Source organism: Ovis aries, chromosome 1 (genome assembly GCF_016772045.2).
Source record: "Ovis aries strain OAR_USU_Benz2616 breed Rambouillet chromosome 1, ARS-UI_Ramb_v3.0, whole genome shotgun sequence".
In the NCBI taxonomy this organism is placed as follows: Eukaryota; Metazoa; Chordata; class Mammalia; order Artiodactyla; family Bovidae; genus Ovis; species Ovis aries.
Window position 1 is genome coordinate 275,543,984 of NC_056054.1, and position 22,542 is coordinate 275,566,525.

General features: G+C 41.8%; 1 protein-coding gene across 26 annotated transcripts in view; it reads right to left on the reverse strand.

The window, feature by feature from the left end:
* The window catches only part of TBC1D5 (TBC1 domain family member 5), a 593,124-nt gene that overhangs the window by 419,441 nt on the left and 151,141 nt on the right, over positions 1 to 22,542 (reverse strand). For 18 of the 26 annotated variants that reach the window (XR_009595889.1, XM_060396793.1, XM_060396790.1 and 15 more), the window contains one exon: positions 21,132 to 21,329. The gene's annotated coding sequence lies outside the window, so the exon portion shown is untranslated. Of the gene's footprint in view, positions 1 to 14,674; positions 14,864 to 21,131; positions 21,330 to 22,542 lie in introns of all 26 variants that reach the window. The other 8 variants (XM_060396753.1, XM_060396747.1, XM_060396716.1 and 5 more) reach the window with 1 other exon arrangement.

Genomic DNA, 22,542 nt, shown 5'->3' on the forward strand with positions numbered 1-22,542 from the left:
GAATCACTCATAAATCCATGTTGTATGTCTTTGTTACAGTAACATAATATTTTTAAAACACAAAATTCCTTAACTGGAAACCACCATTGATTCACATTGCCAAAATAAAAACCACGAAGGGGTTAAGCTGAAAAGGAGAAGTCTAAAGAAATGGAAGGCAGCTAGCCATGGTGAGCCATGATGCTTCTGGTGTGTGACTATCCAGAAATGGAAGGCAGCTAGCCAGGATGAGCCTTGATGCTTGTGGTACGTGACTATCCAGAAGTAACACAAAGCTCCAACAAGGGTTTTCACAGATGGGTCTGTGCCTGTGTATGCTTCCTTCCTTCCTGTTGCTGAGGATAAACCATCCATGCGCCCATCAAAGGCTAGTCTCTCCCCATGTCTCCCTTGCTTCAGCAATGCCCTACTACTTCCTGCGTCACCAGCTCATTCCTCTCTTGGGCGCTCTCAATACTGACGCATGCTGCTTCTCTGCCACAAAAATAAAAAATCCTCTCTGGATCAGCATCCCTGTTAAGCCGCCAGTCATGTTTCTCCTCCCAGTCAACCCTGAACCCACTCCATCCCCCTTGACCCCACTTCACCCTGACCCCACTCCATCTTGTATTTAAAACCCCTACACTTCGAACCCACTCCAGTAAGACTTCTGTCCTCCACTGAACTGCCCTTCTCAAAGTCACCGCTGTCCTCCCACTGATGAATCCAACAATCAATTCACAGTTCACATTGGCCACACTTCAGCACCGCTTGTCACTGACAATCACTCCACTTCCTTGATATATTTGCATTACTTGGCTTCCTCGGCTGTCAGATACTCCAAAAGCCAGCGTCTTCCTCGTACCTCACTGTTTCTCTTCCCTGGCCTCCTGCACTAATTCCTCTCCTCCAACAGCTTCATTTAAAGTGCCCCAAAGTGGAGGCCTTCAACCATCTCTAGCTGTATCTACCAGATTGCATCAACATTAGACCTTTAAAGATACCATCTATAGCTGATGACTTCTAGGTTTTTTTGATTTTTTTTTTCTCCCATTTTTCCCCTGAACTCTGGGACAGGATCTGTCTCCCTGACCTCTCCACTTGAATGTATAATAAACATCTTCAACTTAGCATTTCCAGAACCAATCGCCTGACCTTCTCTCCCAAGTATGCTTCTCTTATAACCTACTCCCTCATCATTAAATTAAACTGTTATTCAGACCAAAGACACAATTGAAGCCATTCTTCGTATCTCAAATCTCAAAAGCCATAACTCAAATCCAACCCATCGATAAGTGTTGTTGTTCAAACCACAATGCTCTCTCACTTCCATTCTACATGGACCGTCTGCTTCTGCCCCTGCTCCCGTTACAGCTGCTTCTCAACCTGGAAGCATATAATTCCTTTAAACTATAAATCAGATATTGATACTTTTTCCAATAGCTTCCAATATCATTCAGTATAAAAGCCAAGTACATATCTCTAAAGGCCTACACGCCCAGTCACCGCTCTCCTTTGATCCCTACTAGGCAACATTCAGAAAACTAAGATCATGGCATCCGGTCCCACCAATTCATGCAAATAGATGGGGAAATAATGGAAACAGTGACAGATTTAGTTTTGGGGAGCTCCAAAATCACTGCAGATGGTGACTGCAGCCATGAAATTAAAAGACACTTGCCATCCTAAAGGAAATAAGTCCTGAATATTCACTGGAAGGACTGACGTGGAAACTCCATACTTTGGCAACCTGATATGAAGAACTGACTCATCTGAAAAGACCCTGATGCTGGGAAAGATTGAAAGAGGGAGGAGAAGGGGACAACAGAGGACGAGATGGTTGGATGGCATCACTGACTCAATGGACATTAGTTTGAGTAAGCTCAAGGAGTTGGTGATGGACTGGAGGCATGGAGTGCTGGCCTCCATAAAGAAAGCTGAGCACTGAAGAATTGATGCTTTTGAACTGTGGTGTTGGAGAAGACTCTTGAGAGCCCTCTGGACTGCAAGGAGATCCAACCAGTACATCCTAAAGGAGATCAGTCCTGGGTGTTCATTGGAAGGACTGATGCTGAAGCTGAAACTCCAATCCTTTGGCCACCTCATGCAAAGAGCTGACTCATTTGAAAAGGCTCTGATTGAGGGCAGGAGGAGAAGGGGACGACAGAGGATGAGATGGCTAGATGGCATCACTGACTCAAAGGACATGAGTCTGAGTGAACTCTGGGAGTTGGTGATGGACAGGGAGGCCTGGCATGCTGCGGTTCATGGGGTCTCAAAGATTCAGACACGACTGAGCGACTGAACTGAACTGATCCCTCAAGTTGCTGCAGTCACACCGACCACTCGGTTGATTCTTGGACACATCAGTAACACTCCTCCATAAGAGCCTTCGCAGCTCTGCATGCACCACTTCCTTCCTCACCTTTACTGAAGTGACACCAGTGTTACCTTCTAAGGGAGGCATTCCCTGGCCATCCCGGGTAATTTACACCAGTCTCCCTGTAAGATTAACTCTCTATCCTCCTCTTCTTGCTCTGTTTTCCTTCACAGCCCCACTACCTAACCAGCTACATATTTTCATTATCTTACTTCTTATCAACCTCTGTACTCTAAAAAGCAAAATCATTAACAATTTTTCTCTGTTTCATTTTCACTGTGGTATCTCTTAGAAAACTCTTCAATGAGTAGACTGGGTTCATATTTTCAGGAAGAATAATGGATGTTAGAAACAAACTGAGCAAAGGCTTCAACATTCTGAGGAAAATTATTTCATATCTAGAAACGTATACCCAGCAAAACTGTCAATCAAATGTGAGAACCAAATTTAAAAAAAAAAACCTGTTTCTAATATGCATAATTCAGAAAATTTATCTTTTATCATTTAACTTTATGGAGATTTGTTTCAATTGTAATAACAGGACACAACAAACATGAGTACTAACCCAGGAATATAATAAAAAGAAATCTGAGGACAATACATCAACTAAAGGCCAAGGAAATTCTGGTCCATATCAAAAGAGAAGGTCCAGGTTAAGCGATGTTATTTCTTCAGCAAGAGAGTAGGTAACCTTACAAAATGTTATTTTATGATTTAAAATCATACACTTTAAAGCCTAAAAGTACAACTGTGGTGTTAGCCATAAATGGAGACACACAGACTGACTTCCTCTGAGCATTAAGCAGAAGGAATGGTAATCAGAAAGTCTGTTTAAAAAAAGAACTATACACACAAGCAGAATAAAAAAAGAGAGATACAGTAGAGATATGAAGCAACATATAGTACGATTTTGAGAAAATGAAGAACAGTAGAAATTCGTTCTCCTGGAAAACAATTTCTACTGGTCAGTTAATCTGGGACAGGAAGTAGAATTAAGAGATATTCTGAACCGATGTATAATCACTGTATAAGAAATAATGGAGATAAATCATTTCTCTACAGTGTTATTTTTCTGAAAGCCATTTATCAGTATCACATTCTAGTTTTCAAATAAAATGGAAAATAACCTGTGTCGACCACATGTGGAGAAGCTGGAACCCGCATACACTGCTGGTGGGACTATAAAACGCGGCAGCCCCTGTGTTAACAACCTGGTGATTCCTCAGAAAAGTGAACAGAGAATTACACCATCACCAAGCAATTATACTCCTAGGTACAGACCTAACAGAACTGAAAACAGGGGCTCAAATGTGAACACGTGCACATAAATTCTTGAGGCACTTTCCTCAAAAGCCAAAAAGTAGAACCAAATCCTGCGAGGCTCCTCTGTCCATGGAATTCTCCAGGCAAGAATTCCTGGAGTGGGGTGCCATTCCCTTCTCCCGGGGATCTTCCCAACCCCAGGACTGAACCTGAATCTCCTGCACTGCAGGCAGAGTCTTTCCTGTCTGAGCCACCAGGGAATCGGAGTATATTATAAATACAATGGACTATGACTCAGCTGTGAAAATGCGTGAAATACTGATGTATAGCTGACACAAGCTGAAACATGGATGGAACTTGAAAACAGTATGCCAGGTGAAAGCAGTCAGACATTAAAGATCACATACTATACACAATTCCACTGAAGTGAAAATAAAAACAGACAAATCCTCAGAGACAAAATACAAACTGATGATGGATACCAGGTACTGGGAGGAGGTCAGAATGAGGAGAAACTGTTCAAAGAAAATTTCACCTCAATAAATTATTCTACAATCAAGATGTTCTACCATCAGATCAGCCTTACTATTTTCTTATGTCCATAGTCTTTAAAGACTTTCATAATCTTATTTCATACTGGACAGCTGTTAGGATCAAATATTTATGATTTTAAAGCCTCTTAGGATCAAGTCTCAAGTTCACTAATCACTTAAGTTTCATGTCATTTTTCCCCTCCATTAAATTCAACTTAAATTTTTAAAACTATGTTATGTTTTTCAAATACTACATCAGTTCATGACTACAAGGTAGGGTTAGGAGGTTTTAGCTTGTTTCTTTTTTATATTAATTTTTTTAATTAATTAAAAAATAATAATGCACTCTAATATACAATTGACCTTAATACAATAAAACTTGAGATATATCATGTGATTTTTAACTTTGATGTACTCCTGTCCACTTGCTGATACATGCTTTTGTTGCCTTCATTTTTTATATTAATTTTTAAAAATTGCCAGGACCAATGTGAAAGTTTATCCCATCTTCCTCTATGAAGTTTATACTGAAATTTTTGTGTTCAGGTCTTTAATCCATCTGGAGTTGATTTTTGTATATCTTGTAAGATGGGAGGCCAAGGTCATTCCTTTGCCTGTGACTGCCCAATTTTCCCAATACTATTTACTGAACAGACTACCCTTTGCCCAATCAATATTCTTAGACCCTTTGTCATAACTTAATATACCATCCAAATGCGGTTTTATTTCTGGGTTCTCACTTCTTTTACATTAGTCTATATGGCCATTTTTATGCTAATACCATACTGTTTAGATTATTGTATCTTTGTAATAAAGTTTAAAATCATGAAGTGTGGTGCTTTCCGCTTTGCTCTTTCTCAAGAGTGCTTTGTCTATTTAGGGTATTTTGTGGATACATACAAACTTTAGGATTGCTTTTCAAAAAAGTGCCAGCTGACTTCTGATACAGAATTCACTGAATCTATAGACTGTTCTGGGTGCTATGAACATTTTAGCAACGTAATTCTTCAATTCCATATGCAGAGAATATTTTTCCATTTCTTTGTGTATACTTCAGCTTATTTCATGGAGAGTGCAATGGCAACCCACTCCAGTACTCTTGCCTGGAAAATCCCATGGACGGAGGAGCCTGGTGAGCCGCAGTCCATGGGGTCGCTAGGAGTCGGACACGACTGAGAGGCTTCACTTTCACTTTTCACTTTTATGCACTGGAGAAGGAAATGGCAACCCACTCCAGTGTTCTTGCCTGGAGAATCCCAGGGACAGGGGAGCCTGGTGGGCTGCTGTCTCTGGGGACGCACAGAGTCAGACACAACTGAAGCAACTTAGCAGAGGCAGCAGCAGCTTGTTTCATCAATGTTTTTAATCATCAGTGTCCATATCTTTCAACTCCTTGGTAAAATTTATTCCTGAGTTTTATTCTTTCTGACGCAACTGTAAATGGGACTATACCCTTAATTTCTCTGACAGTTCACTGTTGTTGCTGTATTTCAGTCGCTAAGTTGTGTCCAGCCCTTTGTGACCCCATGGATTACAGCATGCCAGGCTTCCCTGTGCTTCACTATCTAAGGAGTTTGCTCAAACTCATGTCCACTGAGTCGGTGATGCCATCCAACCGTCTCATCTCTCGTGGTCTGTCACCCACTTCTCCTCATGTTCTCAGTCTTTCCCAGCATCAGGGTCTTTTCCAAAGAGTCAGCTCTTCGCATCAGGTGGCCGAAGTATTGGAGCTTCAGCTTCAGCATCAGTCCCTCCAATGGACATTCAAGGTTGATTCCCTTTAGGATTGACTGGTTTGATCTCCTTGCTGTCCAAGGGACTCTCAAGAGTCTTTTTTAGCACCAACAGTTCAAAAGCATCAATTCTTCAACACCCAGCCTTTTTATAGTCCACTTCTCACATATGTACATGACTGCTGAAAAAAACACAGCTTTAACTAGATGGATCTGTGTCAGCAAACTGATGTCTCTTTTTAATATAGTTATCTAGGTTTGTCATAGCTTTTCTTCCAAGTAGTAAGCATCTTTTAATTTCATGGGTGTAGTCACCTTCAGCAGTGATTTTGGAGCCCAAGAAAATAACATCTGTTACTGTTTCCACTTTTTGTCCATTTATTTGCCATGAAGTGATGGGACCAGATGCCATGATCTTATTTTTTTAAATGCTGAGTTTTAAGACAGCTTTTTCACCCTCCTCTCTCTCTTTCATCAAGAGGCTCTTTAGTTCCTCTTTGCTTTCTGCCGTTTGAGTGGTGCCACCTGAATATTTGAGGTTGTTGTTATTTCTCCTGTCAACCTTGATTTCAGCTTGTGATTCACCCAGCCTGGCATTTCACGTGATATACTGTGCATATTAAGTAAGTAAGGTGACTACATACAGTTTTAACATACTCCCTTCCCAGTTTTGAGCCAGTCCGTTGTTCCAGGTAGTTCTAACTGATGTTGTTTGATCTGCATACAAGTTTCTCAGAAGACAGGTAAGGTGGTCTGGTATTACAATCTCTTTAAGCAGTTTCCATAGTTTGTTGTGATCCACACAGTCAAATGCTTTAGAGTAGTCAATGAAGCAGAAGTAGATGTTTTTCTGGAATTCCCTTGTTTTTTTCTATGACACACTGGATGTTGTGTATTTGATCTCTGGTTCCTCTGCCTTTTCTAAACCCAGCCTGTACATCTGGAAGTTCTCAGTTCACATACTGCTGAAACCCAGATTGAAAGATTTTGAGCATTACCTTCGTAGCATGTGGGACGAGTGCAAATGTACAGCAGTTCTTAATCTCATCTGCTTCTGTTAGGTCCTTGCCATTTCTGTCCTTTTTTGTACCCATCTTTGCATGAAATGTTCCTTCGGTATGTCTAGTTTTCTTGAAGAGATCTCTAGTCTTTCCCATTCTATTGTTTTCCTCTATTTCTTCACATCATTTTCTTAAAAGCTCTCTTATCTCTGCTTGCAATTCACTGAAACTCTGCATTCAGTTGGGTCTATCTTTCCCTTTCTCCCTTGCCTTTCGTCTCTTCTGTACTCCGCAATCAGCACCTGGGAAGCCTCCATCCGCCTTACTGCCTCCCTCTTTCTTTGGGATGGTTTTGTCACTGCTTCCTGTACAATGTTATGAGCGTCCATCCATAGCTCTTCAGGCACTGTATCTACCAGATCTAATTTGTTGAATCTGCTAATCACCTCCACTGAAAACAGTGTACAGAAATGCAACTGATTTTTGAATACAGATTTTGTATCCTGCAACTTTAGTGAGTGAGTGAAGTCGCTCAGTCGTGTCCGACTCTTTGCGACCCCATGGACTGTATAGCCTATCAGGCTCCTCTGTCCGAGGGATTTTCCAGGCAAGAGTGCTGGAGCGGATGGCCATTTCCTTCTCCAGGGGATCTTCCCAACCCAGGAATCGAACCCAGGTCTCCCATATTGCAGGCAGATGCTTTACCATCTGAGTGAATTTATTAATTCTAACAGGTTTTTTTCTGGTGGTGTTTTCAACATATATATCATACCTCTGCAAATAAAAAGTTCTATTCCTTTCTGATCTGAATACTTTTTATTTCTTATTCTTGATTTCTCTGGCTAGCACTTCCAGTATTATGTCAAACAAAACTGGTGAGGTTGTTTCTTTTAATATGAGGAACACCATCTTTCCCTCATGGTTACTCATTATAAAAACTGTGATATACAGCCCAAGTAAAGCATACTCAGCTCCTTGGGGATGGGGGTAGTGGGGTGGGCAGGGGAGCTTGGGCATTCTCGTCCACCTAATCTCAGGAAAAAGGCTTTCCACTTTTCACTATTAAGTACGATGTTAGCTATGGTATTCTGCATGTGGTCTTTACTGCATCTAGTAAGTTGCCACTATGCCCTGTTTCTTGAGAGCCTACACCATGAATGGATGCTGCATTCTGTCAAATGCTCCTTCTGCATCTACTGAGATGATCATATGATTTTCACCCTTCATTTTATCAATGCAGTGTATCACACTGATTTCAGGATGCTGAACCACACTTACATCCCTGCAAAGAGAGAAAAATCCCACTTGATCAGGCTGTACAATCTCAATGTATTATTGAATTTGGTTGAATACAGTTTGTTGAGCATTTCTGCATCTGCCTTCATCAGAGCTATTGGCTTGTAACTTTTTCATAGTGTCCATGCCTGGTTTCAGTCTCAGGGTAATGCTTTCCTGATAAAACAGAAATGTGCCCTCCTCTTATGTTTTCTGCGAGAGTTTGAGATGGTTTGACGTTAATTCTACTTTGAGCATTTGGCAGAATTAATCAGTGAAGCCATCTGTGCCAGAACGTGGCTAGCACTTTCCTGATTCAATCTATCAGATTATTCAGATTCTCTCTTTCTTTAACATGATAGGTTGCATATTTCTAGAAACTTAACCACTTCTAATTTGTCCAGTTTGTTGGTGAATAATTATTCATAGTAGCTTCTTATAACTTCTGTATTTCAGTGCTGTTGGTTTTTCCCCTCTTGGTATATCCAGCTTAAGTTGTCTCTATTTCATCTTAAAAAAAATACACAACTTTGTTTCACTGATATTTTGTTATTTTAATTTCTATTTCATTTATTTGTGCTCTTTGTTTTTCCCATTATTCAACTAATTTTGTGCTTAGTTTGTCCTTGACATGTAATTTGAGTTATTTATTTGGGCTTTCTTTTCTCTTTCTTCTCTGTGTGCAGTTTTTCTTTTTTTCTTCCATTGAATGAAATTAATTCTACAGTGTTTTACAAATTCTGTTCTTCAAATTCTATAGCTCCACGGTTTTCGAAACCCCCACACTCCTGACTCCACTGCTTCTACAATAGTCCCTCCCCCCGCCGCTGTTGCCTTTCCCCACTTCCCTCTCCAAGCCGGTAACACTGGTCTGTTCTCTACGAGACTGCTTCTTTGTTGCTTCACTCGCTGATTTGCTGTGGTTTTAGATTCCACATATAAGTGATCTTCCGCAGGGTTTGTCCTTCTCCGACTTGCTTCACTTGGAACAATGCCCTCCAAGTCCACCTCTGCTGCTCCAGATGGAATCTTTCATCATTTGCCAATGGCTGACTAGCATTCCAGTGTGTGTGTGTGTACACAAAACATCTTCTTTCTCCAATCATCTGTTCACAGACACTTAGGTTACTTCCACACACTGGCAATTATAAAGAATGTTGCCATGAACATTGGGGTGCATGTATCTTTCTGATAGTGTTTCTGCTTTCTCCAAATGTATACCCAGGAGTGGGACTGCTGGACCAAGTGCTAGTTTTTTTATTTTTTGAGAAACTTCCAAACTGTTATTCACAATGCTTGCATATATGTCCATTCTAATCAACAGGGTACAAGCGTTTTCTTTCTTTCCACATCCTCGCCAACATTTGTTATTTGTGTTTTCATGATAGCCATTCTATCGTGGAATTTCATCACGGTGGTATCACCACTGAGGTATCATCTCAAACAAATGCAAATGCTTTGATTTGTACTTCCCTGATTATTAGTGATGCTGAGCATCTTTTCATATGCCTACTGGTCATCTGCATTTCCTCTTTAGAAAAATGTATTCAGTTCATCTGCCCATTTTTTAATCATTTTTTTGGTATGCTGAGTTAACTGAACTATTTCCACATGTTGGATATTAACCCCTTATCGGTCACATCATTTGCAAATATCTCTTTGCATCCAGTAGGCTGTATTTCTCTTCTACTGATGGCTTCCTTTCCTGTACAAAAACTTTTAAATTTAATTAGGTCCTATTTGTGTATTGTTGTTTTCCTTTCTTTGCTTTCAAATAAATCCAAAAACTACTGCTGTGGTTTATTTCAGAGAGTGTTCTGATTCTAGGAGCTTTATAATATCTGGTTTTACATTTAGGACTTTAGTCTATTTTTAGTTTATTTTTCTTTGTTGTGTTGGAGAATATTGCTGTTAGGCACCAAACGACGGTCTCTAACGACGGTCTCTAGGACCTGAGTCATGTTTCCCAAAAAGAGACAGGATATGCGCTCATCCTGCCTGGCCAATCATGTAACGCCAGCTACTCCTGTAACTGAGACAAAGAACCTGCCTGTATATAAGCCGCCATACTCCTTTGGGCTCTTGTCGGATTCCCTTGTGTAGGATGCGACTTGAGCCCTAGCGCGCTAGAGATAAGCTCCCTTCTTATTTTTGCATTACTGTGGTGGACTTGCTCTCTCCGTCAGTTCGGAGATATGGGCTTGGAGCATAACATTTGGGGGCTCGTCTGGGATCTCCGTCCCGCCGGGGAGGACAACTCTCCTGGTAGAAGGGAGTAACGTCGTTAGGAGATAAGAGCTCTGAGCACTGGTGCTAACGTTGCAAAAGCCCAGATTAAGTTCAAGGCCTGGTATTGTACTGGGGAGGCATCTGGCTGTAAAGTGCAGAGGCAAGTCAGCGTAAGGCCGGGGCCTAGTTTCGTGCTGGGGAGGCAGCTGGCCCTGATACTGGATTAAGTCAGCGTAAGGCCGGGGCCTGGTTTCGTGCTGGGGAGGCGGCTGGCTCTGGTTACTGGATTAAGCCAGCGTAAGGCCGGGGCCCGGTTTCGTGCCGGGGAGGCGGCTGGCTCTGTGAACACCCTGCAGGTAAGACTGAGTGCACTGTCGGTGGCCACCTTGCGTTTGTTATCTGTGGTGTCTGTGTTGCTCTCTGTGTGCTCTGTTGGCTCCCAGTGTACTTTTCTGTGATCATGGGACAAACAACTTCTACTCCTTTATCTCTTATGATTAACCACTTCTCTGATTTCAAGTCTAGAGCACAGAATCTATCATTGCTGGTGAAAAAAAGCAAGTTAGTAACTTTTTGTTCTGCCGAGGGGCCTGCTTTTGATGTCAGCTGGCCACAAGAAGGCACCTTCAGCCTGCCTACTATTTGAGCGGTCAGAGAGAAGGTGCTCACCCCCTACCCTTCAGGACACCCAGCCAGACCAAACTCCATACATTTTAGTCTGACAGGACCTGGTGGAAAACCCCCTGGCCTGGCTAAAACCTTTTGTTTTTCAGCCCCTCACTTCCCTTCCCTCTTCCCCGCCCTTGCTTCCACAGGTTCCACAGGTTTCATCAGGAGAAGCCAATAAGAAAACCAAGCCTTCAGCTCCTCCCAGAAAAAGGGGCCCCACCTAGGGAACTCGGAGAAAGGCAAAAAAAAAAAAAAAAAAATGGCCGGCGTAGCAGAAGAAGACCCGGAGGTTCCCTCCTCCACCATTCATGCGTTTCCGGTCCGGGCAGGGCCAGCCAGAGAGGGTGGAAAACGGACATATCAGTACTGGCCCTTCTCCACTAGTGATCTGTACAATTGGAAAACCCAGACTCCCTCCTTCTCTGAAAAACCGCAGGGTCTTATTGATCTTTTAGAGTCTATCCTGTTTACTCACAATCCCACTTGAGATGATTGTCAGCAACTGTTACAGGTACTTTTTACTACAGAGGAGCACTAACGGATCCTGTCAAAAGCCCGGAAAAATGTGCCAGGGGTGGATGGGAGGCCCACAATACAGCCTAACCTCATTGAGGAGGGGTTCCCCGTGGTGCAACCCAACTGGGCCTTCAAATGCGCTGAAGGTAAGGAGCATCTCCAAGTGTACCGTCAGACTCTCATGGCTGGCCTTAGAGGGGCCGCCAAAAAGCCAACTAATTTGGCCAAAATAAATCCAGTGAGACAACAGCCAAATGAGAGCCCAGCAGCCTTCCTGGAAAGGATAATGAAAGCTTTTAGACAGTATACCCCTACAGACCCACAGGCAGATGAGTCACGAGCAGCAATTATGTTAACATTTGTAAATCAAGCAGCCCCCGATATTAAAAAAAAAAGTTACAAAAGATAGAGAGGTTAAATAAACAATCCTTGCAAGATCTAGTGAGGGCAGCCGAGAGAGTTTTTAATCATAGAGAGACCCCCAAAGAGAGAGAGGACCGCATTAGAAGAAAAAAAAAAAATTTAGAGCTGAAGAAAACCGTAAAAATCAAAAAGAGCTGGCCCAGATATTTTTTGCTGGGGTTAAAAACAAAAACAGGTTCCAAAAAGGAAAAAATTAGACTCAAAAACTGAAGAAAAAAATGACAAGGCGTAAGCTTGAAAAAAACCAATGTGCGTTTTGTAAAGAGTTTGGACATTAAAAAGATAAATGCCCCAAGAAAAATCTGAACGAGGGGCCCAAGAACCCCAAGAACAAGACTCCCTCTCCAGACAGTCACATCCTCTACGCGGGTGAGGATAGCGACAAGGGGGGTCAGGGCTTGAAGCCCCTCCCCGAGTCCTGGGTAACTATAAATGTGGAGGAGAAACCAGTTGGCTTCATGGTGGACACAGGAGTCCAATACTCAGTCTTAAACCAAAAAGATGGACCCATGTCTAAAAAAGTAGCTGGGTACAGGGAGCAACCGGGACTAAGCGATATGGATGGACTACAAAACGGCATGTGAACTTGGGGGCCCACCAAGTGACCCATTCTTTTCTGGTGATACCTGAGTGTCCAGCGCCCTTGTTGGGAAGGGATTTACTGTCTAAAGTGAATGCCCAAATTCATTTCAACCACGGACAAGTGTCGGTTCTAGATGGGACCGGGCATCCTCTTCAGGTCTTGTCTCTGGCATTAAAAGATGAATACAGACTCTACTTGCCAGAGGCCCCAGCGACAATAAGCCCTGAAGTACAACCATGGGTTCAAAGATACCCTCAGGCCTGGGCTGAAACTGCAGAAATGGGACTAGCCAAACAGAGGCCCCCTATCATTGTGGAACTGAAAGCCAGTGCTTCCCCAGTGAGGGTACGACAATATCCCATGAGTCAAGAGGCTCGACAAGGAATTACTCCTCATATACAACGCCTCATAGATGCTGGGGTCCTAAAAAGGTGCCGGTCCCCATGGAACACTCCCCTGTTGCCTGTAAAAGAGCCTGGGGGAACTGATTTTCGACCGGTTCAAGATCTACGAGAAGTCAACAAACGGGTGAATGATATTCATCCTATGGTTCCTAACCCTTATACATTGCTAAGCAACTTGCCTCCAAACTACATTTGGTACACTGTTTTAGATTTAAAAGATGCCTTTTTCAGTTTGCCTCTTGCCCCCACAAGCCAAGAGATCTTCGCCTTCGAATGGCAGGAAGACGGTGGTCAGATCCCTGTGCAGCTGACATGGACTCGCTTACCACAGGGTTTCAAAAACTCGCCCACGTTATTTAATGAGGCCCTGGACGAAGACCTCCATGAGTATCGGGTTGAACACCCTACCATTGTTTTATTACAATATGTTGATGACCTTATGCTGGCAGCGGCTACAGAGAAAGAGTGCCAAGAGGCAACAGGTGACCTTCTCCAAACCTTGGGGACTTTAGGTTACAAGGCCAGTGCCAAAAAGGCCCAGACTGCCAAGCAAGAGGTTACATACCTCGGTTATAAGATAAAACAGGGCCAGAGGTGGCTAACACAGGCTATAAAAAAACCATCCTCCAGATCCCTAAGCCGGCTAACCCTAGACAAGGGAAAAAATTTCTGGGAACGGTGGGATATTGCCGGTTATGGATCTTGGGGTTTGCAAAAAAGGCCAGGCCCCTATATGAGGGGACCAAAAAAAAAAAAAACAAAAAACAACAAGGACTGGAAATGGACTGAGCTAATAAAAGAGGCCTTCCAAGAGCTCAGGCAAGCCTTGCTAAAAGCTCCTGCCCTTGCCCTCCCTGATCCATCTAAGCCTTTCCAATTATTTGTAAATAAAAAGCGGGGGATAAAAAAAGGGGGTACTAACACAGAGATGGGGACCATAAAAGCGACCTGTAGCTTACCTTTCCAAGAGACTGGACCCAGTGGCAGCCGGATGGCCACCTTGCCTCCGTATCATCGCGGCCACCACGCTCTTAGTCCACGATGCTGATAAACTGACTTATGGACAGAGACTCTTGGTCTACACTCCTCATGCCATAGAGAAAATTTTAAAGCAACCCCCAGGTAAATGGATTTCTAATGCCCACTTGACGCACTACCAGGCCTTGCTACTTGACCCCACATGGATTCATTTCCAAACGCCCTGCACTCTAAATCCGGCCACTCTTTTGCCCAATCCGGGGAAAAACAGCCCCCTCCATGATTGTGATGAGATACTGGCCGGGGTAACCGCAATGCGAAAGGACTTAACCGATACTCCACTGGATAACAGTGAGCTAAAATGGTTCACAGACGGCAACAGTTATGTAAAAGATGGACAGAGACAGGCGGGAGCCGCAATAGTAGATGACTCTGGACAGACGATATGGGCAGAGGCCCTTCCCCCGGATACCTCAGCACAAAAGGCAGAGTTAATTGCCCTGATTCAAGCATTAGAGAGAGCCAAAAGAAAAAAAAAATAACTATCTTCACTGACAGTCGCTATGCTTTTGGCACGGTACACATCCAGGGCCCAATATATCGGGAAAGGGGGTTTTTGACAGCTAAAAAAATTTAAAAACTTGCCTAAAATCCATAGACTTTTAGAGGCTGTACAGATGCCTCAGGCTGTGTCAATAGTACACGTACCTGGACATCAGAAGGGTGACAGCCCCATGAGAAAATCGTGCCGCAGACCTGGCAGCTCAAAAAGTAGCTGATGAAGATTTCATCACCCCTGTGTTGGCGATCGGACTTCCACCTCCAGGTATGGGAACTCTGCCCTCAACCCCTGAGTGTTCATCCACAGACTCTGCTTGGATCCAAAAACACACCAACCTTCAAAAAGATAAAGATAGATGGTACCGAGACTCAGACGGCTACTTGATACTCCCTGCTCAGTTGGGACGACAACTATGTGAGCATTTGCACTTGTCTACTCATCTGAGAAAAAAAAAGACTCTGATGCTCTTTCAGACTGCGCGCCTGCGATTTCGCCAGCACCAGACAACTGTAGAAAACATAGTGCATGCTTGTAAGGCGTGTCAACAGATGAGGCCAGAAAAAGGACAACATGCAGGACTGAGGTATCGGGGAGAAGGACCAGGGCAACACTGGGAAATAGATTTCACCGAGGTAAGGCCAGGCAAGTATGGTTACCGGTACATGTTAGTGTTGGTAGATACCTTCTCAGGGTGGGTGGAGGCTCTTCCTACAAAGGGAGAAACCGCGATGATAGTGGCAAAAAAAAGATTAAAAAAAAAAAAAGAATAGTTCCCAGGTTTGGCCTGCCAGTGACCATCGGCTCTGATAATAGACCTGCTTTTGTGAGTCAAATAGTTCAGAGTCTTGCCCTAGCCCTGGGGACTAAGTAAAAGTTACATTATAAATACAGTCCACAGGGCTCAGCCCAAGTTAAAAAAAATAAATCAGACTCTAAAAAACTTTAACTAAATTGGCTATAGAGACTGGCGGAGACTGGGTGACCCTCCTTCCCTTCGCCCTCTTCTGTGCACGTAATACTCCTTATCAACTTAATCTGACCCCATTTAAAATTCTGTATGGGAGACCTCCCCCTGTGTGTCCAATATTTAAAAAAAAAAAAACTACTGCCTCCCACGTTGGGACAATTCCAAGAGGCCTTGATGGCCTTAAGCAAGGTGCACTCTCGTGTCTAAAAACTGCTCCAGGAAATACATGTGGGTCAAAATAAAGGAACTATTACCTCACATGACATTGGCCCAGGAGATTGGGTATGGGTCAAAAGGCACCAAACCAAGACACTAGAACCCAAATAAAAGGGTCCTTATGTTGTTGTTCTTACCACCCCAACTGCCCTAAAGGTCGACAGTATTGGGCCTTAGGTGCATTGCAACCACGTACGCCCAGCTGCTTCAGCAGAGCAGAAAGACGCTAAAAGAATGAAAAGCATCTCTGCACCCATCCAACCCCCTGAGGCTAAAGCTTCAAAGGCGCCAACAGGACCAGGACAGCTCGGCTGGGCCGTCTTGTGGATGACCCAGTTACTCTCCTCCGGAGCTGCCAGCGTGAACCCGCATCAACCCGTCAAAATCACCTGGAAGCTGCAAAATAGACTAACACGTGAGATGCTTAACTCCACCACCGCAATACATCCACCAAATACTTGGTGGCCAGACTTATACTTTGACCTTAAGCTGGTGGTAAATGTACCCTGGAAGAGGGGCAAGCTCCCAAATCATGCATTCTGGGCATGTCCAGGTGCGCCCAGGCATAACTAAAATATCTGTGGGGAGATACAGAAAAGACTCTGTGCTGCCCTAAAAAGAGTGTTGTTTTTATGCTGATCACACAAAAATAGTTTAAAAAAATCTATGGCCAAAGTAAGAGAGGGACTAGCCCAACGTAAACGAGAACGTGAGGCTCAACAAGGATGGTTTGAGTCTTGGTTTCAACAATCCCCTTGGCTGACCATCCTAATCTCCACCTTGCTGAGACCCCTGCTAATACTTCTGATGCTTACCTTTGGCCCATGTATTATCAATAGACTTATAGCCTTTGTAAAGGAACGCATAAATACAGTACAGCTGTTTGTGCTTCAACAACAATATCAAACTGTGTCTCAGGACCAAAAAAAAAATTCCTCTGTATGATCTAAGGACAGGGGGAAATGTTAGGGACCAAACGACGGTCTCTAACGACGGTCTCTAAGACCTGAGTCATGTTTCCCAAAAAGAGACAGGATATGCGCTCATCCTGCCTGGCCAATCATGTAACGCCAGCTACTCCTGTAACTGAGACAAAAAACCTGCCTGTATATGAGCCGCCATACTCCTTTGTTCGGGGCTCTTGTCGGATTCCCTTGTGTGAGATGAGACTTGAGCCCTAGCGCGCTAGAGATAAACTCCCTTCTTGTTTTTGCATTACTGTGGTGGACTTGCTCTCTCGGTTGGTTAGGAGATATGGGCTCGGAGCATAACAACTGCAATTTCATTCTTTGACATGTATCTGCCCAGTGTTCCCATCACCACTTATTGAAGAGATTGTCTTTTCTCCATTGTGTATTTCTGCCTCCCTTGTCACAGATCAACTGACCATAGCATGTGGTTTATTTCTGGGCTCTCAAGTATGTTCCACTGACATATGTATCTTTCTAAAATCATCATAGCTTTGTAGTATAGTCTGAAATCAGGACATGTGATTCCTCCAGCTCTTTTCTTCTATCTCAAATTTGTGTTATCTATTTGAGGTCTTTGGTGTTTTCATGCCAAATTTTAAATTATTTATTCTAGTTCTCTGGAAAACGCCACTGATATCTCGATAGGAACTGCACTGAATATGGAGACTGCCTTAGCAATGGTCAGTCAGTTCAGTAGCTCAGTCGTGTCTGGCTCTTTGCGACCCCATGAATCGCAGCACGCCAAGCCTCCCTGTCCATCACCAACTCCCTGAGTTCACTCAGATTCATGTCCATCGAGTCCGTGATGCCATCCAGCCATCTCACCTTCTGTCGTCCCCTTCTCCTCCTGCCCCCAATCCCTCCCAGCATCAGGGTCTTTTCCAATGAGTCAACTCTTCACATGAGGTGGCCAAAGTACTGGGGTTTCAGCTTTAGCATCTTTCCTTCCAAAGAAATCCCAGGGTTGATCTCCTTCAGAATGGACTGGTTGGATCTCCCTGAAGTCCAAGGGACTCTCGAGAGTCTTTTCCAACACCACAGTTCAAAAGCATCAATTCTTTGGTGCTCAGCTTTCTTCACAGTCCAGCTCTCACATCCATACATGACCACAGGAAAAACCATAGCCTTGACTAGATAGACCTTTGTTAGCAAAGTGATGTCTCTGCTTTTGAATATGCTATCAAGGTTGGTCATAACTTTCCTTCCAAGGAGTAAGCGTCTTTTAATTTCATGGCTGCAATCACCATCTGCAGTGATTTTGGAGTCCCCCAAAATAAAGTCTGACACTGTTTCCACTGTTTTCCCATCTATTTCCCATGAAGTGATGAGACCAGATGCCATAATCTTAGTTTTCTGAATGTTGAGCTTTAAGCCAACTTTTTCACTCTCCTCTTTCACTTTCATCAAGAGGCTTTTTTTTAGTTCCTCTTCACTTTCTGCCATAAGGGTTGTGTCATCTGCATACCTGAGGTTATTGGTATTTCTCCCGGCAATCTTGATTCCAGCTGTGTTTCTTCCAGTCCAGCGTTTCTCATGATGTACTCTGCATAGAAGTTAAATAAGCAGGGTGACAATATACAGCCTTGATATACTCCTTTTCCTATTTGGAACCAGCCTGTTGTTCCATGTCCAGTTCTAACTGTTGCTTCCTGACTGGCATACAGGTTTCTCAAGAGGCAGGTCAGGTGGTCTGGTATTCCCATCTCTTTCAGAATTTTCCAAAATTTATTGTGATCCACACAGTCAAAGGCTTTGGCATAGTCAATAAAGCAGAAACAGATGTTCTTCTGGAACTCTCTTGCTTTCTCCATGATCCAGCGGATGCTGGCAATTTGATCTCTGGTTCCTCTGCCTTTTCTAAAACCAGCTTGAACATTTGGAAGTTCATGGTTCACATATTGCTGAAGCCTGGCTTGGAGAATTTTGAGCATTACTTTACTAGAGTGTGAGATGAGTGCAATTGTGTGGTAGTTTGAGCATTCTTTGGCATTGCCTTTCTTTGGGATTGGAATGAAAACTGACCTTTTCCAGCCCTGTGGCCACTGATGAGTTTTCCAAATTTGTTGGCAGTTAGTAATGGTAGTAACAGTCAATTTAACAACATTAATTCTTCTAATTCAAAAATATATTTTTCCATTTGTTTGTGCTGTCAATTTCTTTCATTGGTATCTTACAGTTTTCTGAGTACAAGTTTTTTTATCTCCTTACTGAGGTTTGTTTCTAAGTATTGTACTCTTTTTGATGAGATGGTAAATGGAACTGTTTCTTCAATTTCTCTCTCTGATAATTTATTGCTGGTGTATAGAAATGCAAGAGATTTCTGTATATCAATTTTGCATCTGCAAATTTACTGAATCCACTGAGGAGCTCCAGCAGTTTCCTGGTGGCATCTTTAGGATTTCCCATGTCTAGCATCATGTCACCTGGAGACAGTGACAGTCTTGCTTCTTCCTTTCTAATATGGATTTATTTCTTTTTCTCCTCTGATTGCTGAGGCTACGACTTCCAAAACTGAGCTGAATAAAACTGAAGATAGTGGACAGCCCTGACATTTCCTTTCTTAATATAGGTGCTTATTGCTATAAACTTTCCTCTTAGAACTGTTTTAGCTTTCAATACATTGGATTGAGCATAATTTTTTTTCTTCTTTTTACTTTTCTGCATATGCTAAAGTTTCTAAAAAATATATTACATTTTAAATTTTTAACTGTTTGTAATTTGTGAAAAGTATAAAAATGTTCAATAAAATCAGAAGGAACACTAGAATAGACCACTTTGGGGAAAAAATCTGTTATTCTCAGCTGATATAAAGGACTTTGGAAGTTTAAATATTATAAAGCAGGAATGATGAGAGCATCAGCATGCTCAATTCACAGACAGAAAGCAAAGAACAGAGCTGTTAAAGATTCACCTTACTGTGAAGGAAGGATTCTATTAAAGAGTTTCTTCCATTTATATTTTGAAACATGACCACTGGTATCTGTGTTCTCATTGCAAAAAAACCAATTAGTGCTCCAATATTTTTCCGCAGTTACACAGTTGCACAGTTCTTTCCCCGAGTCATCTGATGACTTGGATCAAAAGAAATGAGAAGCACAGAGAAGACAACAGAAAAGCAGCTGGACTGAAAGAGGAAACAATGCCTCATCCCATTTATTTTCCCTGCAGGTCAGTCATGAAGTGAGCTACAGTGGGACTTTTGAAATTGCAAAAGTGATCCATCATCGATTAGGGAAATAAATATAATTAAGGGTATCAGTATATATTAAATGAAGTTTACAAAAAATGTGATAAAATAGAACACAGTATACATTCAAGGTAGCCAAGGCAGAATTGTTTCAACTTTTCTTAGCTTCATTTCTGCATTTATGCCTGAGGAAAATGTCTGATAAACGCAAAATTTATTTCTCACTATGGGTTGTGGTTAAAAAAAAATGTAAATACTATCTATTTGATATACCTCAACTTTAAGTTTAATCATTCTAAGTTTGCAACTCCATCAACAAACTTAATGAACACCAGAATGTAGGTAAGTAGACAGGAAAGTAGGAAAGAAAGAAAGAAAAAAGGTGAAGAAAAAGGAAAAGAGATAAAAATACAAAAAGTAAAGTATTCAGTAAGAAAAGGGCTGAAAGTATTCTGGTGGGAAAATATTTTTAAAGCCCAGTGAAAGTTTAATTAAGAAAGAAGGAAAACAATGAAGAAAAAGAAAAGACTGGAAGTTGGTAGGTCAATAGATAAATGGAAAGAAACTGTCAAGGAACTCTGTGTTACAGGGTAACATTACTCCCTGAACGAGTCTGCAATGTGAACCCAGTATGAGTGTATAGACACATACATACACGTATACACATACACGGAGAAGCTCCAGTATTCTTGCCTGGAGAATTCAACGGACAGGGAGCCTGGTGGGCTATGGTCCATGGGATCACAAAGCGTCGGAAGTGAGTGAGCACACAGCACACACACACACACACACATCAGCACACATTTCTGTGCACAAGTCTATAAGACAGATCATGATAACTACCATAGGGTATCATTATGAAACCAATGTTTATCATCCCCAAAACTAAATCTTAATCCCCAGCGTAATGGCCTAGGAGTGAGGCCTTTGTGAGGTGATTAGGTCCTGAGAGTGGAGTCCTCATAAGTGGGATTAGTACCCTTATAAACAGAGACCGTAGAGAACTCTTTATTCTTCCACCGTGTGAAGGCACAGCAGGAAGACGGCCATCTGTGAACCAGCATGTGGATCCTCATCAGACACCAAATCTGCCAGCATCTTGATCTTAGACATCCCAGTCTCCAAAGCAGTGAAAAATAAATTTCTGTGATTTGTAAGTAACACAATCTATGGGGTTTTTGTTATAGAAGCCAGAACAGACTAAGACAGATGTTAATAGCACTGAATTTAAAACGTGCATTTTGAAATGAACGTATACTTACCTTTAAGGAAAACTTTATTGATGCACAAATCTAGCTGACACTGGCAAATGCATGCTCCTGTTACCGCCCACAAATGAGGTCAGGCTCTGCACCACAGAAGGCTCCAGTCAGAGTCTTGGCTGGCCAACAGGAAGTGAACAATCAAGAAACATCAGCTGAGCTCTGCCTCAGCTGAGCTTCAGGATAAACAGCAAATACCTAGAAGAATAAATAAACAAAACAGCTTCAAATATGCCTCTCCCTAAGCAAAGGAGCCCTACATCAAAGCCATCAATGCAAAAAGCTGAAAAAATTTATGCCATAGTTTTGGCTCTTAGGAGACAAATGTTAGCTTACACATTAATCACCCTTTCCATCATCTAAAATAGAAGAAACTCACTTTATAATACTCAGCATTATAATACCAAAAACAAAAAACAAAAAAACAAAACCTAAAACACCTCAATATAAAATACATCACCTATTACTTTGTTTCACTCAATGACATGAATTAAAAGTGTTCAAATAAGAAATGCACTACTCTAATACATAATAAAATAATAAGTATTAAAATTACATAAAATAAAAAATAGAAATCTGACATTTTAAAACAAATGTGAAAAAACTCCACTGAAAATTAATTCCAAACTACTAGTAAAATGTAAAATTAGAATACGTTCGTATCAGTGTGGCAAGTAAATATTATTTGTGAATTAAAAATTAACTTCCACAGCCTTTTTGCCAATAGAAAAACATGTATCACCTTTAGTAACATACTTTAATACACTTCCACAAATCCTATCTGACAGAGATACATCTCTACATAAAATTTTCAAGAATAACAACAGAATTTCTTAAATATCTATCTGAAGTGAAGAACCTCTAAAGGATAATAAATTACCAAACAGTATCTTTCCTAGATTTCATTCTGTATCAGCTCATAGCTTATTGGTGACTCAGCATATGCACAAAAAGACAACAACACTTAGGCAATATAAAGTAAAATATAAATCAAAAACATGGAATTGAAAAGCATTATGATAACAGGTATATAGGAAACTTCTGGGATCGAAAGAAATTAATTACTTAAAACACATTTTAACATCATATGCTACTGAAAACAAATAACAAAGTATGGTTTCTAAAGACTACAAATGAATGTAGCATTGATCTCTACACAGATTTACAGAAACTGTTTATGCTCCGGTAACTGACTATAACTCATGTTTTGTTTTCTTGTTAGATAAAGAATGATTTGTTACATTCTGATGGAGCATTTCCTTATTTTAACTTTCAATCTTATCTGAAAAGTTACAAACAATATGTTTCTAAGTTATATAATCTATGAATGGAAAACACCCAGATAACAGCGGCAGTGCCTTGGACAGCACTCTAGTCACATGGTTTTTCTGTATGGTCGAACTAAAAATTG